Genomic DNA, 11362 nt, shown 5'->3' with positions numbered 1-11362 from the left:
AGAGAAAGATAGACACCTGCAGACCTGCTTCACCGTCTGTGAAGCGACTCCCCTGTAGGTGGGGAGCCAGGGGCTCGAACCGGGATCCTTACACTGGTCCTTGCACTTTGCACCAGGTGTGCTTAACCCGCTGCGCTACCGCCGACTCCCTAAAAAAAAAAAAAACATTTTATTGACACCAGGGTTATCATTAAGGCCTGTACTAGTGACTTTTTTTCCCCCTCCTCTCTATTATACTTGATAGGACAGAGAGAAATTGAGAGGGGAGGGAAGACAGAGAGGGAAAGAAAAAAAAAGACAACAATTCATGAAGCTTCCCTCCTGCAGGTGGGGAGTGGGGTTTTGAACTCTGGTCCTTAAGCATGATAATATGTGCACTTAACCAGGTGTGCTACTGCCCAGCTCCTTTGTTCATCTTTAGCTGGACACACTCCTAACTAGAATTTGCACTGTTGGTTCCTTCTCTGTGAGTCCTTTCCCAAACATTTCCCTTAATCTCCTTTAAAACTATGGTTAAATGTCAATTCTTTTTTTTTAACTTTTAAAATGTGATTTAATAAATATTAATGCCAGGAGCCATTTCTCTGCTTTATAGATGATAAGCTTTGAGACAACGGAACCCCTCAAGACAAATGTTAATTCCCCCCTGGGCAGGCCATTTCCCCTTAGGTAAACCATTTATCAGTAATCAAGTGAGTCAAAACAAGTGAGTCAACACACAGTTTGGTTCCTGCCATTTGTTGCAAGGAACATTCCTCTTTGAAGATTGCTCCCCCTTCCCCTCCTCCAGCACTTCCCCCTCCTTCCCCAAAGCCTTATAATGCCTGTGTTCACAATAAAATTTAGAGCTTGATCAGAAACTTGACTTGCTCTCGTTCTTCGCATCTCTTGTCCCTATCATTTCAGGTCTCATTGGGTTCCTAGCCCCTGCTCACCGCCCTGCTGGCCGGGGCATTCTGGCGCCCGAGCGTGGGGCGAAGAAGCCTTCTGGACCTAGAAACTCCGCTGATAGAGAGGGTAGGCCTACCCGAATTCACAGAGTCACCGCAGCCCGAGGGGGGTAACGCAAAGACTCGCAGAGATCGCCACGGAAATACCCGCCCGTGAGACGCATCTGGAGGAGAGTGTTCACAGCGGCTGAGGTAAGCAAAACCATGGGACATGAATTTAGCAAACAAGATTTATTCATTAAAGGACTCAAGGAGTCACTCAAGACACGAAGAAATAGGGTTAAAAAAAAAAAAGAATTAAAGAAGTTTTTAGATTATATTAAAAATATTTGCCCCTGGTTCCCCCAGGAAGGCACTATATATGAGAAACGTTGGAGAATTGGTGACTGTCTTAATGATCACTATCAGTCTTTTGGTCCTGAACGTGTACCTGTTTCTGCCTTTTGTTACTGGAATTTGATTAATGATATCTTAAAAATCTATAATAATCACCCTGATATTAAAAACCTTATTACAGAGGGTGAAAAGGTCCTCCGGCAACTTTCTAGTCCGCTGTCCAGGACAAAGTCCCCATCCCCATGCCCTTCTGTGATTATTGATCTTGATCCCCCAGTACCCAGTCAAAATAAAAGCCTCCCAGCACCCGATGAAAGTAAAAGCCCTGTTTCCCTCCCTACAGGTCCCTCCTCACTTACTAAAGTTCCCTTCATTGACCCTCCTATTGCTAATTCACATGAGGAAGAAACCCAGCATTCTTTCCCCTGCCTCTATCCAGTTTTACAAAACCCTCCCTCTCCTGAAGCACTTCCCGCGGAGAATGAGGCTTTGCTAGAAAAAGAGGCTGCCAGATACTACAATCCCGACTGGTATCCTCCTCCCTTTAATCCCCCTCCCTATATTCATGCTCCCACTCTCCAGCCTGACCCTCTCCTTGATAACCCCTCCGTCAGGAGGGCACGCTCAGGAGCCCTTCCAGGAATTTCCACCCTCCGCAAGGTCCTTGCTGACCGGAGAGAGCAGCTTCAATTAGTGAAAGAAATAGCTGCAGTTACAGAAGAGCTTACATTTTTAGCCTCACCAAAAAACCTAAACCCAATCCCTAAAACTAAGACTAAACCATCCAAATCAAACCCGGTTTTGGCTTTCCCTGTTACTCGGAGCCAGGCTCAAACTGGCTAACCCTAACCCCTATGCTCTTCCTTGTCCAGACTGCCTCCCTACACCACCGCCCCTCCGTTTTGTGCTCCGGTCCTTGACTTGGCCAATAATACTGATTAGACCACTTTCTTTAAAACTGTAAATGTACCTTAGCCCAGAAAAAAAAAAAAAAAATTTCAAAAATTTTTCTCTGCGCGGTGGCAGTAAACTAAGCCCGCCTGTTCCGCCCTCGCAGCCAATCATGGCACAGAGCTACTGCTCCAAGATTGGCAAATTCAGTCAGTCAATCATTCCCCTAAGCCACAAAGGCCCCTCCTTGGGGGGGGGGGGGTAGAGAGTCTGTGAATTAAGAATCCAAAAACCAAAGCGGTTTTTCAAAGGGAAAATTTTTCTCTTCACCAAAATGTATGTTTTAAGTCTGTGCTAACCTTGTTTTCATTAATGTGTGTTAAATCCTAAGTAACTAAAGTTTGTTTTAAGTTTTAAATAAGATTTAGTTAAGCTAAATGTGGTTTTAAAGATCCAGACTCATAGAGTTGGCACACCTTTACCAGAGTAAAATATAAGACAATTTCGTCCTTCTGATAGCTAATATCAGCATCAATTCATTAGTTAAAAAGATTTTCTGAGCTATCTATGCATGGTAAAATGCCTCTGTAGTCTCTCTCACTCTTGTGAAAATTGTAGATATTACCAGCACCTCAATACCAACTGCCACTGTTTGTTAATTTAATTCCATGCTTGAACTGACTTTCTAATAACCCAGTCAGTGTAGAGCAGTGGCCTTGCCAGGAAATAAAGGGTTAAACGTGCTATTCCTGGCCTGATAAATTTTTTATTCAACAGATGTGATTCAACAAAATTATTTAGTGTAAAATGGTCATATAAAAGAAATGTTAACAGTAAAAATTTATTTTAACATTTCAGCTATGAGGTTTATCTTAGCTTTTTAAGTTACCTATCTAAATCAAAGTGAAAGATCAATTAAGTTGTGTACCCACCCTTGTTCATAGCTGCCCTAAGGGTGTGATAGCTTTGTGATAAACAAAGATCCTAACAAACAAAGTTTAACATTTTACTTAAAATTGTTTAAGTGATTTCAAAAAAAAAAAAAAAAAAGCTTTTAAAATACTTTCTCAACTAAACAGGCAAAACTGGCTTGGGTTAGTAAAAGATAACACAATGGTTATGTTAATTATTTACATGCCAGAGGCTCTTGCGCTGGTTTTCCTCTTTATATCTTTCTGCTTTTAAAAATTATCTGGTTTGTTTTAAGACACTGCCAGAGGTTTATTCTTGATAAATTAAGGTAATACATTGTGTTTTTGGTCTGATAGAAGATTTGTTTTGGCAAATCCTGATTTAACAAAATTAATATTTTGAATATTTAAACTATGAGGTTTTATTTTAGCCTTTTAAGTTGCCATATTAGAGTTCTAAGGAACAAAATCTATTAAGAGTTTTATATCTACGCTTACTCATGATAGCCTTGTGATGAGTAAAGATCTTAGTAAACTAAAGGCATAATAGTGTGCTTAAACTGTCTAATCAGTTTAAAATAATGCTAAAATGGTAAACATTTTATCATGTCAACACATTAGGTATTTACTTTCTATAACATATTGGTTTATTTTAATAAAGAGCCTTCTAAAATCATATTAAAACAAAACAAAACAAAAAAAAACCTCAAGCCAATTCTAACCATTAGATCATCAATTAACTTGGTACAAGTTCTCTCCCTAAGTAAATAATTTTAGGTATATCTCCACATGAAGAACTGACTGCTCATATGGTAAGATTTAAAACTAAACATTTTTAATTTTTTATTTATGGGTGTGTGATGACTCCTAAAGTCACTCATATCCTAAAATTTTTTTTATCATTTTTTTTACAAGCCTCTTAAAATTATAACGCTTGACCTGCCATAGTGAGAGCACTTTACTGGCTCCTACATTGTTTAATTAAGATCTTGCTATTCAGACTTTTAAGATTAATCTCCATTGATAAAAGCCAATGCTCTCTGACAGATTGATGTAATTCACCTGCCCATGTTTAGTAAACAAAAAAAACTTTTTCTCTCAGTTGATATTTTTTCTAAATTTATGTGGGCTACAGCTCAAACAAGAAAAACTAAAACCCTTAAGCTTAATTAATAATAAAAAAAAGAAGGGTAATGCACCCTCCAGTATTCAGTTGGCTAAAGTGTCAATGAAGTAACATACTAAATCTTTTTAATATTTACAAAAATTTGAATTGTCCATTTATTATATCTCATTGACAAAGCCACCCACTTTTCCAGTCACAGAGACATATTTCCTTTTTCTCTTTTTTCAACACTGGATGTCCAGTGTTGAAAAAATGTTGAAAAAATGTTGAAAAAATGTCCAGTGTTGTTTTCCTTTTATTATGGTGGATGACATTGCTCTTGCAAAATCCACAGAGTCCCTGTTGGCAAGTCCTTACCACAAAGGACGCCATGGCAGTATATACTCCAGCTAACCTCACCAGCTTATCCAAGTCTTCTCTTTCTGCTGACCTACCACTGCTGCCTTCATCTTTGCATGCTTATTGACTGCTCACTTTTCTCAAAATATTCCTCAATGTTCAAGGAACCTCACCTTGACTTCTAATGTGTATGCACCTCCTCTGTGTTTTGGTAAACACCATCCTATATTTTCATGTCAATTCTTCTCTACCTGGTCCTTGCCTCCTAGTTTTGCTTGTTCCACAGCTGACCAGAAGAAGAAAATTTCATCAGTTGGCGCTGACCAGAAGACCAGATGTGCTGTGTTTCTTCCCCTGGACATCACATCCACTGACTGCTTCCCTTAGACTTGCTGGTGGCATGCTAGGACACTATATATATATTCCTCCCATAAATTTCCTGACAAATTACAACAGGTTATAGACTCCACCACAAATAGTCTTGAGTCACTACAGAGCCCCTTATGGGACCCTTATTAGTCTTTTGTTAATGGTTACCTTAGGACCCTTTATTTTTAATAAGATTACTGATTTTATAAAACGGCAGATTGACTCCTTGGCATTAAAACCTTTGCAAATACATTATCACAGACTTGATTTGGCTGACAGAGGCCTGGCTGAACCTGAGGATGACAGACCCCCTTTTCGGATGGCATAAAACTCAGAATTATGCATGGAGACATCCAACCGTGGCAGGGCAAGGACACCAGTAAGGTGTGCAAGGCAAAGCACTGCAGGGGGAGGACCCTATTGTCCGCCTCTGAGTCCCCCGTGAAGCAAACCTGATTTGCATGGAGGTTGGTGTCAGCAACAAAAATTGTTTCCCTAGAAACTGTGGCTCTGCCTCCCCTCCCCAAAAAGACACCAAGAGCCTTATAAGATGCGGGAAGGTTGGTTTTACACCCACCCCGCGGGAGGATTCAGGTCAATACTTCCCTCCTCTGGTTAAGCCCACCAAACCTGCTGTTAGGGTCTCTGCTCCTCACCCACATTGCCTGCCTCAATTTTAAAATTATAACAAAGGGAGGATATTAACAATACTGTAAGATAACAGGGGTACAGTTCCATACAGTTTCCACCACCAATTCTTAAGGAAGTCTTCTAGAAGAATAATTTTGATACTCTCATTGAAGTGAGTTTATTTTCCTTTTAAAAATATTTTTACTTATTGATTATTGAATAGAGACAGAAAAACTGAGGGGAGGAGATAGGGGAAGAGACAGAGAGATACCTACAGCCTTGCTTCACCACTAGTGAAGCTTTTCCCCCTGCAGGTGGGGGCCAGGGGCTTGAACCTGGGTCTTTGTGCACTGTAATGTGTGCCTTTAACCAGGTGTGCCACTACCTGGCCTCCAAGTAAGTCTATTTTCTATTGGTTTGTTGGTGTTTGTTTATTTTTTACCAGAACAGTGCTCAGCTTTGGGTTATGGTGGATGGGGGAGTGAACCTGGAACCTGGGTGCCCCAATCAGGAGAATCTGACTGCATAACAATTACACTCTTTCCTCCACACTTGAATTGAGTCAATTTTATATTCCATTACGTTAACTGATGGTTAGTTATGTAGAGCATGGCAGACTTACTTTGGCCACTAACAAATTTCACCTTGGAATCAAAATTTTGAGTTCCCTTGTAAGAAGTTTGACTACTCCAAGTGTAGAACCCACCTGGAGACTTCCTTGGACTACATAAGGATGAAAACAGCCACAACAAAGACCGAACTTTCAGTCAAATGCAGCTATGTGAAGTTCTTGTAAACATTTCTAGACCAGTGAAGCCACTAGCCCTTCCCACCACTCTTTGAAAGTTGCTGAATAACTCCAGTTGACATAGACTAAAAGACCAACCCAAGCTCTAAATCCATAAAATTACGTGATCTAGGGAGTCGGGTGGTAGTGCAGCGGGTTAAGTGTACATGGAATGAAGCGCAAGGACCGGAGTAAGGATCCTGGTTCAAGCCCCTGGCTCCCCACCTGCAGGGAGTCACTTCACAGGCTGTGAAGCAGGTCTGCAGGTGTCTATCTTTCTCTCCCCCTCTCTGTCTTCCCCTCCTCTCTCCATTTCTCTCTGTCCTGTCTTACAACATCAATGACAACAATAACAACTACAACAACAATGAAAAACAACAAGGGCAACAAAAGGGAAAATAAATAAATATAAAAAAATTAAAGAAAAATTATGTGATCCAATAAAATGGCTATTTGAAGCCACATAACATTGGGGGTAGTTTGTCCACAATAATATAACCCAAACATTTATGCCGACTAAGGTTGAAGTTCATTTGTTCTCACCTTGCTTTTTTGCCTTCTCCATAATACCACCTATTAACATGATATATTATTTACTGTATTCATTCATTCATTTATTTAATTTATTTTTTTCCACCAGGGCTATCACTGGGGCTTGTTGTTTATGTAATGACTCCACTCTACTAGTGATCTTTTTCTCTTCCCCTTTTTCCTTTCCCCTCCCTTTCCTTTCCCCTTCCCCTTCCCCTTCCCCTTCCCCTTTCCCTTTCCCTTTCCCTTCTCTTCCCTTCCCCTCCCTTCCCCTCCCTTCCCCTCCCTTCCCCTCCCTTCCCCTCCCCACCCCACCAGAACACTGATCAGCTCTGGTTGAACCTGGGACTTTGAAACCTCAGGTATGACAATTTGTTTGCATAACCCTTATACTATCTACCCCTGCCCTTTTTATTTCTTGAGAGAGATAGGAAATGGGAATAGCGAGGGTGAGAGAGACACCTGCACTGCACAAGCACTGCTTCACTGCTTGTGAAGTTTCTGCCCTGTATATGGGAATTGGGCTTGAAATGAGGTCCTCGGGAAAAGTAACTTGTAGAAAGTATTTGTGCTACTGAGTGTGCTACTGCTTGACCTGTATATGTTGATTTATTATCTTTATGTTCCTAGTTAATATTCCATCCCCACAGTGACCAGAATATACTAAAGGATTTTTTTTTCTGCTTCATTCCTTAAAGTGGCCAGTGAGTACTTCATGATTTATTAGAGTATATAGTGCTATTGATATGGGAGGGAATTCGGATATGAAAAGATACAGGAAGCTCAGTCTGGGCAGTGACAGCATGCATAGTCTGGGTCTGGGTCTGATGAACAGAGTTTGGCAGGGTATGGGGCCCCTTGCTGGCTGGCTGTGATTTGGGAGGATATGTTTTGGCTAGTAGGATGTGGTCTGCTTGTTAGTCAGATGTGATCTGGGAAGGATCAGGTCTATTTTGTCTGCTAGTTAGCACTTTTGATGAATGTATCTTCAATCCCAGTGAGTGGGCACTAGCTAAAGGTGACATGTTTTCCCCAGAATCTGTCCTCAGGGCTCACTCTTATGGAGACTAAATTCCAATATGGCATCACCAGAAGAATTCTAAGTAAGTTGTAGAAATCATCAGAAAGGCTGCTTCTCTGATTCTCTTCCAGTTACTAGCTTTTAGTTTCTTGTCTCCTATTGTAAAGTTCTAGGTACAAAATTACAATAGTATTGGCATTCAGTACTGCTTCCCTACCCCTAAGAGTAAAGTTCTGTATCTTATATATCTCTTTCTATTTTAAATGTGTTATATGGAAGTTTTTTTTTCCCTTTCATGAGTGGGCACCACTCTGTCCTCAGAACTTAAATGATGGCCTTATTTTTGCTCCTTGCTGTGGAAGTTTATTTGGGTTTTGGGTCTATTTCTATATGGGACGGGGTATAGCTTGGTTGTTAGTAGTCAGGACTGGTAATACCAGGACAGCATGTCTGCCAGGTGGAAGCATTCTTGATAAATGTCCCCAGCAGGTTCAGGTTTTTAGCTAGGGGTGAGTGACTCTCCTTAGGAATTTGCCCTAGGGTCTGTTGCTATGGAAACTGAGATCCAATATGGCATCTACCAGCTGCTCCCTGCAAGGCTGTGAGAGTACAAAGGTGGTGTCTGCCAGTGACTTCCTCTGCACTGAAATCCTGAGAAGTGGGCTCTCTCCTCTCCCCTCCCCTCCCCCTTTCCTCCCTCCTCCCCTCCCCCCTCCCCTCCTCTTTCCCCCTCCAGGGTTATCACTGGGACTTGGTGTATGCACTACAGATCCACTGTTCCTGGTGGCCATTTTTTCCATTTGCTGTTGGATAGGACAGAGAGAAATTGAGAAAGGAAGGGAAGATAGAGAGGTGGAGAGAAAGACACCTGCAGACCTGCTTCATCACTTGTGAATCGGTCACCCCTCTGGTAGGTGGGGTGCCGGCGGCTTGAACCTGGATCCTTTTGCCAGTCCTTGCAGTTAGTATTATGTGTGCATAACCCGGTGTGCCACTGCACGGCTCTGTGGGTTTCTTTTCTGTGGTGGATATCTCCCTTTTTCCTTTCCACACAGACACTGCCCTTTAGTATCTTGCTACGGAAGCTGCTTACCAGAATTTCAGGAAAATTTCTGTGTGGACTGGGCCACATTTTGGTGTAGTTTTGCTGTGTTTCTGCAGGAAATAAGCACAGGTTCTCCGTGGCTTGACCCAGCATCACAGTCCAGGTTTTTAGAAAGCTCTTTCTTCCATCAACACAGAAGCATATGGAGTCAGCTAGCAGAAATAATGGGAATCTCTTAATGCCTGCATCTATATGGTACTACTGAGGCATATTTATAACTTCCCTTTGCTCCATTTGTGGCCAGATTCTAAACATAGTAACAGGACACCAATTATATGATCCTGGTTCAAAGGTGAGAGACCTCACTATGCAGTCAAATATCAGGTAAATCATATGTTTTGAAATTAACAATCAAGGAGGCGGCTGCTCTGACAATAATACTGACATATCCAGGGAGGCATCAAGGATCTTGCAGGATGGTTCTTCCTGAGATTAGCACCACCTAATTAAGGGTAATTGAATTATGGGCACTACTTGGGAGGCTGGCATCGTCTGTCTTATTGATAGTGGTTCCCAAGCACACCCACACTTGAATGCATTCACTGGTAGTTACTGAGAGAGGATGGGAGTGATTCACCAGGCTAATCAAAAGGGCTGGACAAGTGAGGCTGACAGCTATTATTCTATCAGCTGCATCCCATGGCCCAACCATACTAAAGTAATGGCTCAAGCAGGTTAGTTCATCATTCTGCCTCAGTTTCTTTTAGAAGAAACTGGAAAGTAGACACAGCTCAGGCCTACAGATGCTTTTCATTTCAGCAACATATACTGGACATTAACACTGCATTAGTGGCCCTTGGTTTCACTTTGGCCATGTAGAAGGAAGAAAATGACATTGCTCTGCTTCCAGAATGACTAAACACTCTATACAGGGCAGTCACTCAGACATAAACCAAAACTGCCTTCTTGCAAGGTTACCTTGTCTGGGCTTGGCCCGTGTAAATAGCATTTGAATGTTTCTGAAGTCCACTCTCTGCCTGATGTTTGCTAGGCTGGTGTCTGCAGATATGTGATGACCTTTTAGATGTGATAGTCATGTGAGAAAGTTTTGCTTTTCCCTCACAAAAACATGGAAGCCTGGATAATTTTGTAGCTTTAAAATGTAAATAACGGGGGTCGGGCAGTGGCGCAGTGGGTTAAGCGCATGTGGCGCAAAGCGCAAGGACTGGCGTAAGCATCCCGGTTTGAGCCCCTGGCTCCCCACCTGCAGGGGAGTCGCTTCACAGGCGGTGAAATAGGTCTGCAGGTGTCTTTCTCTCCCTCTCTCTGTCTTCCCCTCCTCTCTCCATTTCTCTCTGTCCTATTCAACAACGAACAATATCAACAATGGCAATAATAATAACCACAACAAGTCTACAACAACAAGGGCAACAAAAGGGGGAAAAATGGCCTCCAGGAGCGGTGGATTCATGGTGCAGGCACCGAGCCCAGCAATAACCCTGGAAGAAAAAAAAAATGTAAATAACAAAAAATATAAATAACTGGCTAGCTACTTCTGCTAAATCCTGACTCTTTTGCCCTCTTGATAAAATGTTTTTATTATTTTTCCTTTCACTTTTAATTTTCTGAATGTTTCTTTCTCAGAGCCCTTCTTTGATAATTACCTTAAAATCTTATGTGTAAAATCTCTAGTGGTTACCACTTAACCTATCAAATGTAAACTTCCTCTTTTTTTAAAAAAAAGTTTTATTTATTTATTAATGAGAAAGATAGGAGAGAGAGAGAGAGAAAGAACCAGACATCACTCTGGTATATGTGCTGCCGGGGATTGACCCTCATGCTTGAGAGCCCAATGCTTTATCCACTGAGCCATCTCCCGGACCACAAAATGTAAACTTCTTTGATATCTCATAATTTTCATTATTTATTTATTTATTTTTGTTGTGAAAGTTGTGAAGCTCTCCACCTACAGGTATGGACCAGGGGCTTGAATCTAGGTCCTTGTGCGCTTAACCAAGTGTGCCACTGCCTGGCCCCATTTTCCAATGGAGCTGTGCTCAAAGAAGTCAAAAGACTTGCTGAAGGTTGTAGATGTGGTTACTGAGCTGTGACCAAAGGTCAGATGCCAAAGTCCATGGCCCTCCCCCTGCCATTTCGGGGACTCTGTCCTTTCATTAGTGCCTACAGAGTCAAGGTGAATCACTAAATTATGAAAGTGGCTTGATTAAGTGCTAACTGGAAGAAATTCTTCGCATCATTGATTCAAGATTACATTTAATTCTAACATGGCTAGATGACTTGTAAGAGAATTTCAGAGTCAGCATGTCATAGTGAAACTTCTAAGTCCTATTGATCATACTTTGTGCCATTTTTTTTTATCCTATTTTTGAAAGCTAGGTAAGTCATTTTTAAAAGATATTTTGAGT

Source organism: Erinaceus europaeus, chromosome 5 (genome assembly GCF_950295315.1).
Source record: "Erinaceus europaeus chromosome 5, mEriEur2.1, whole genome shotgun sequence".
Taxonomy (NCBI): Eukaryota; Metazoa; Chordata; class Mammalia; order Eulipotyphla; family Erinaceidae; genus Erinaceus; species Erinaceus europaeus.
The sequence above is the reverse complement of the archived record's forward strand: the minus strand, read 5'-3'. Positions refer to the sequence as shown.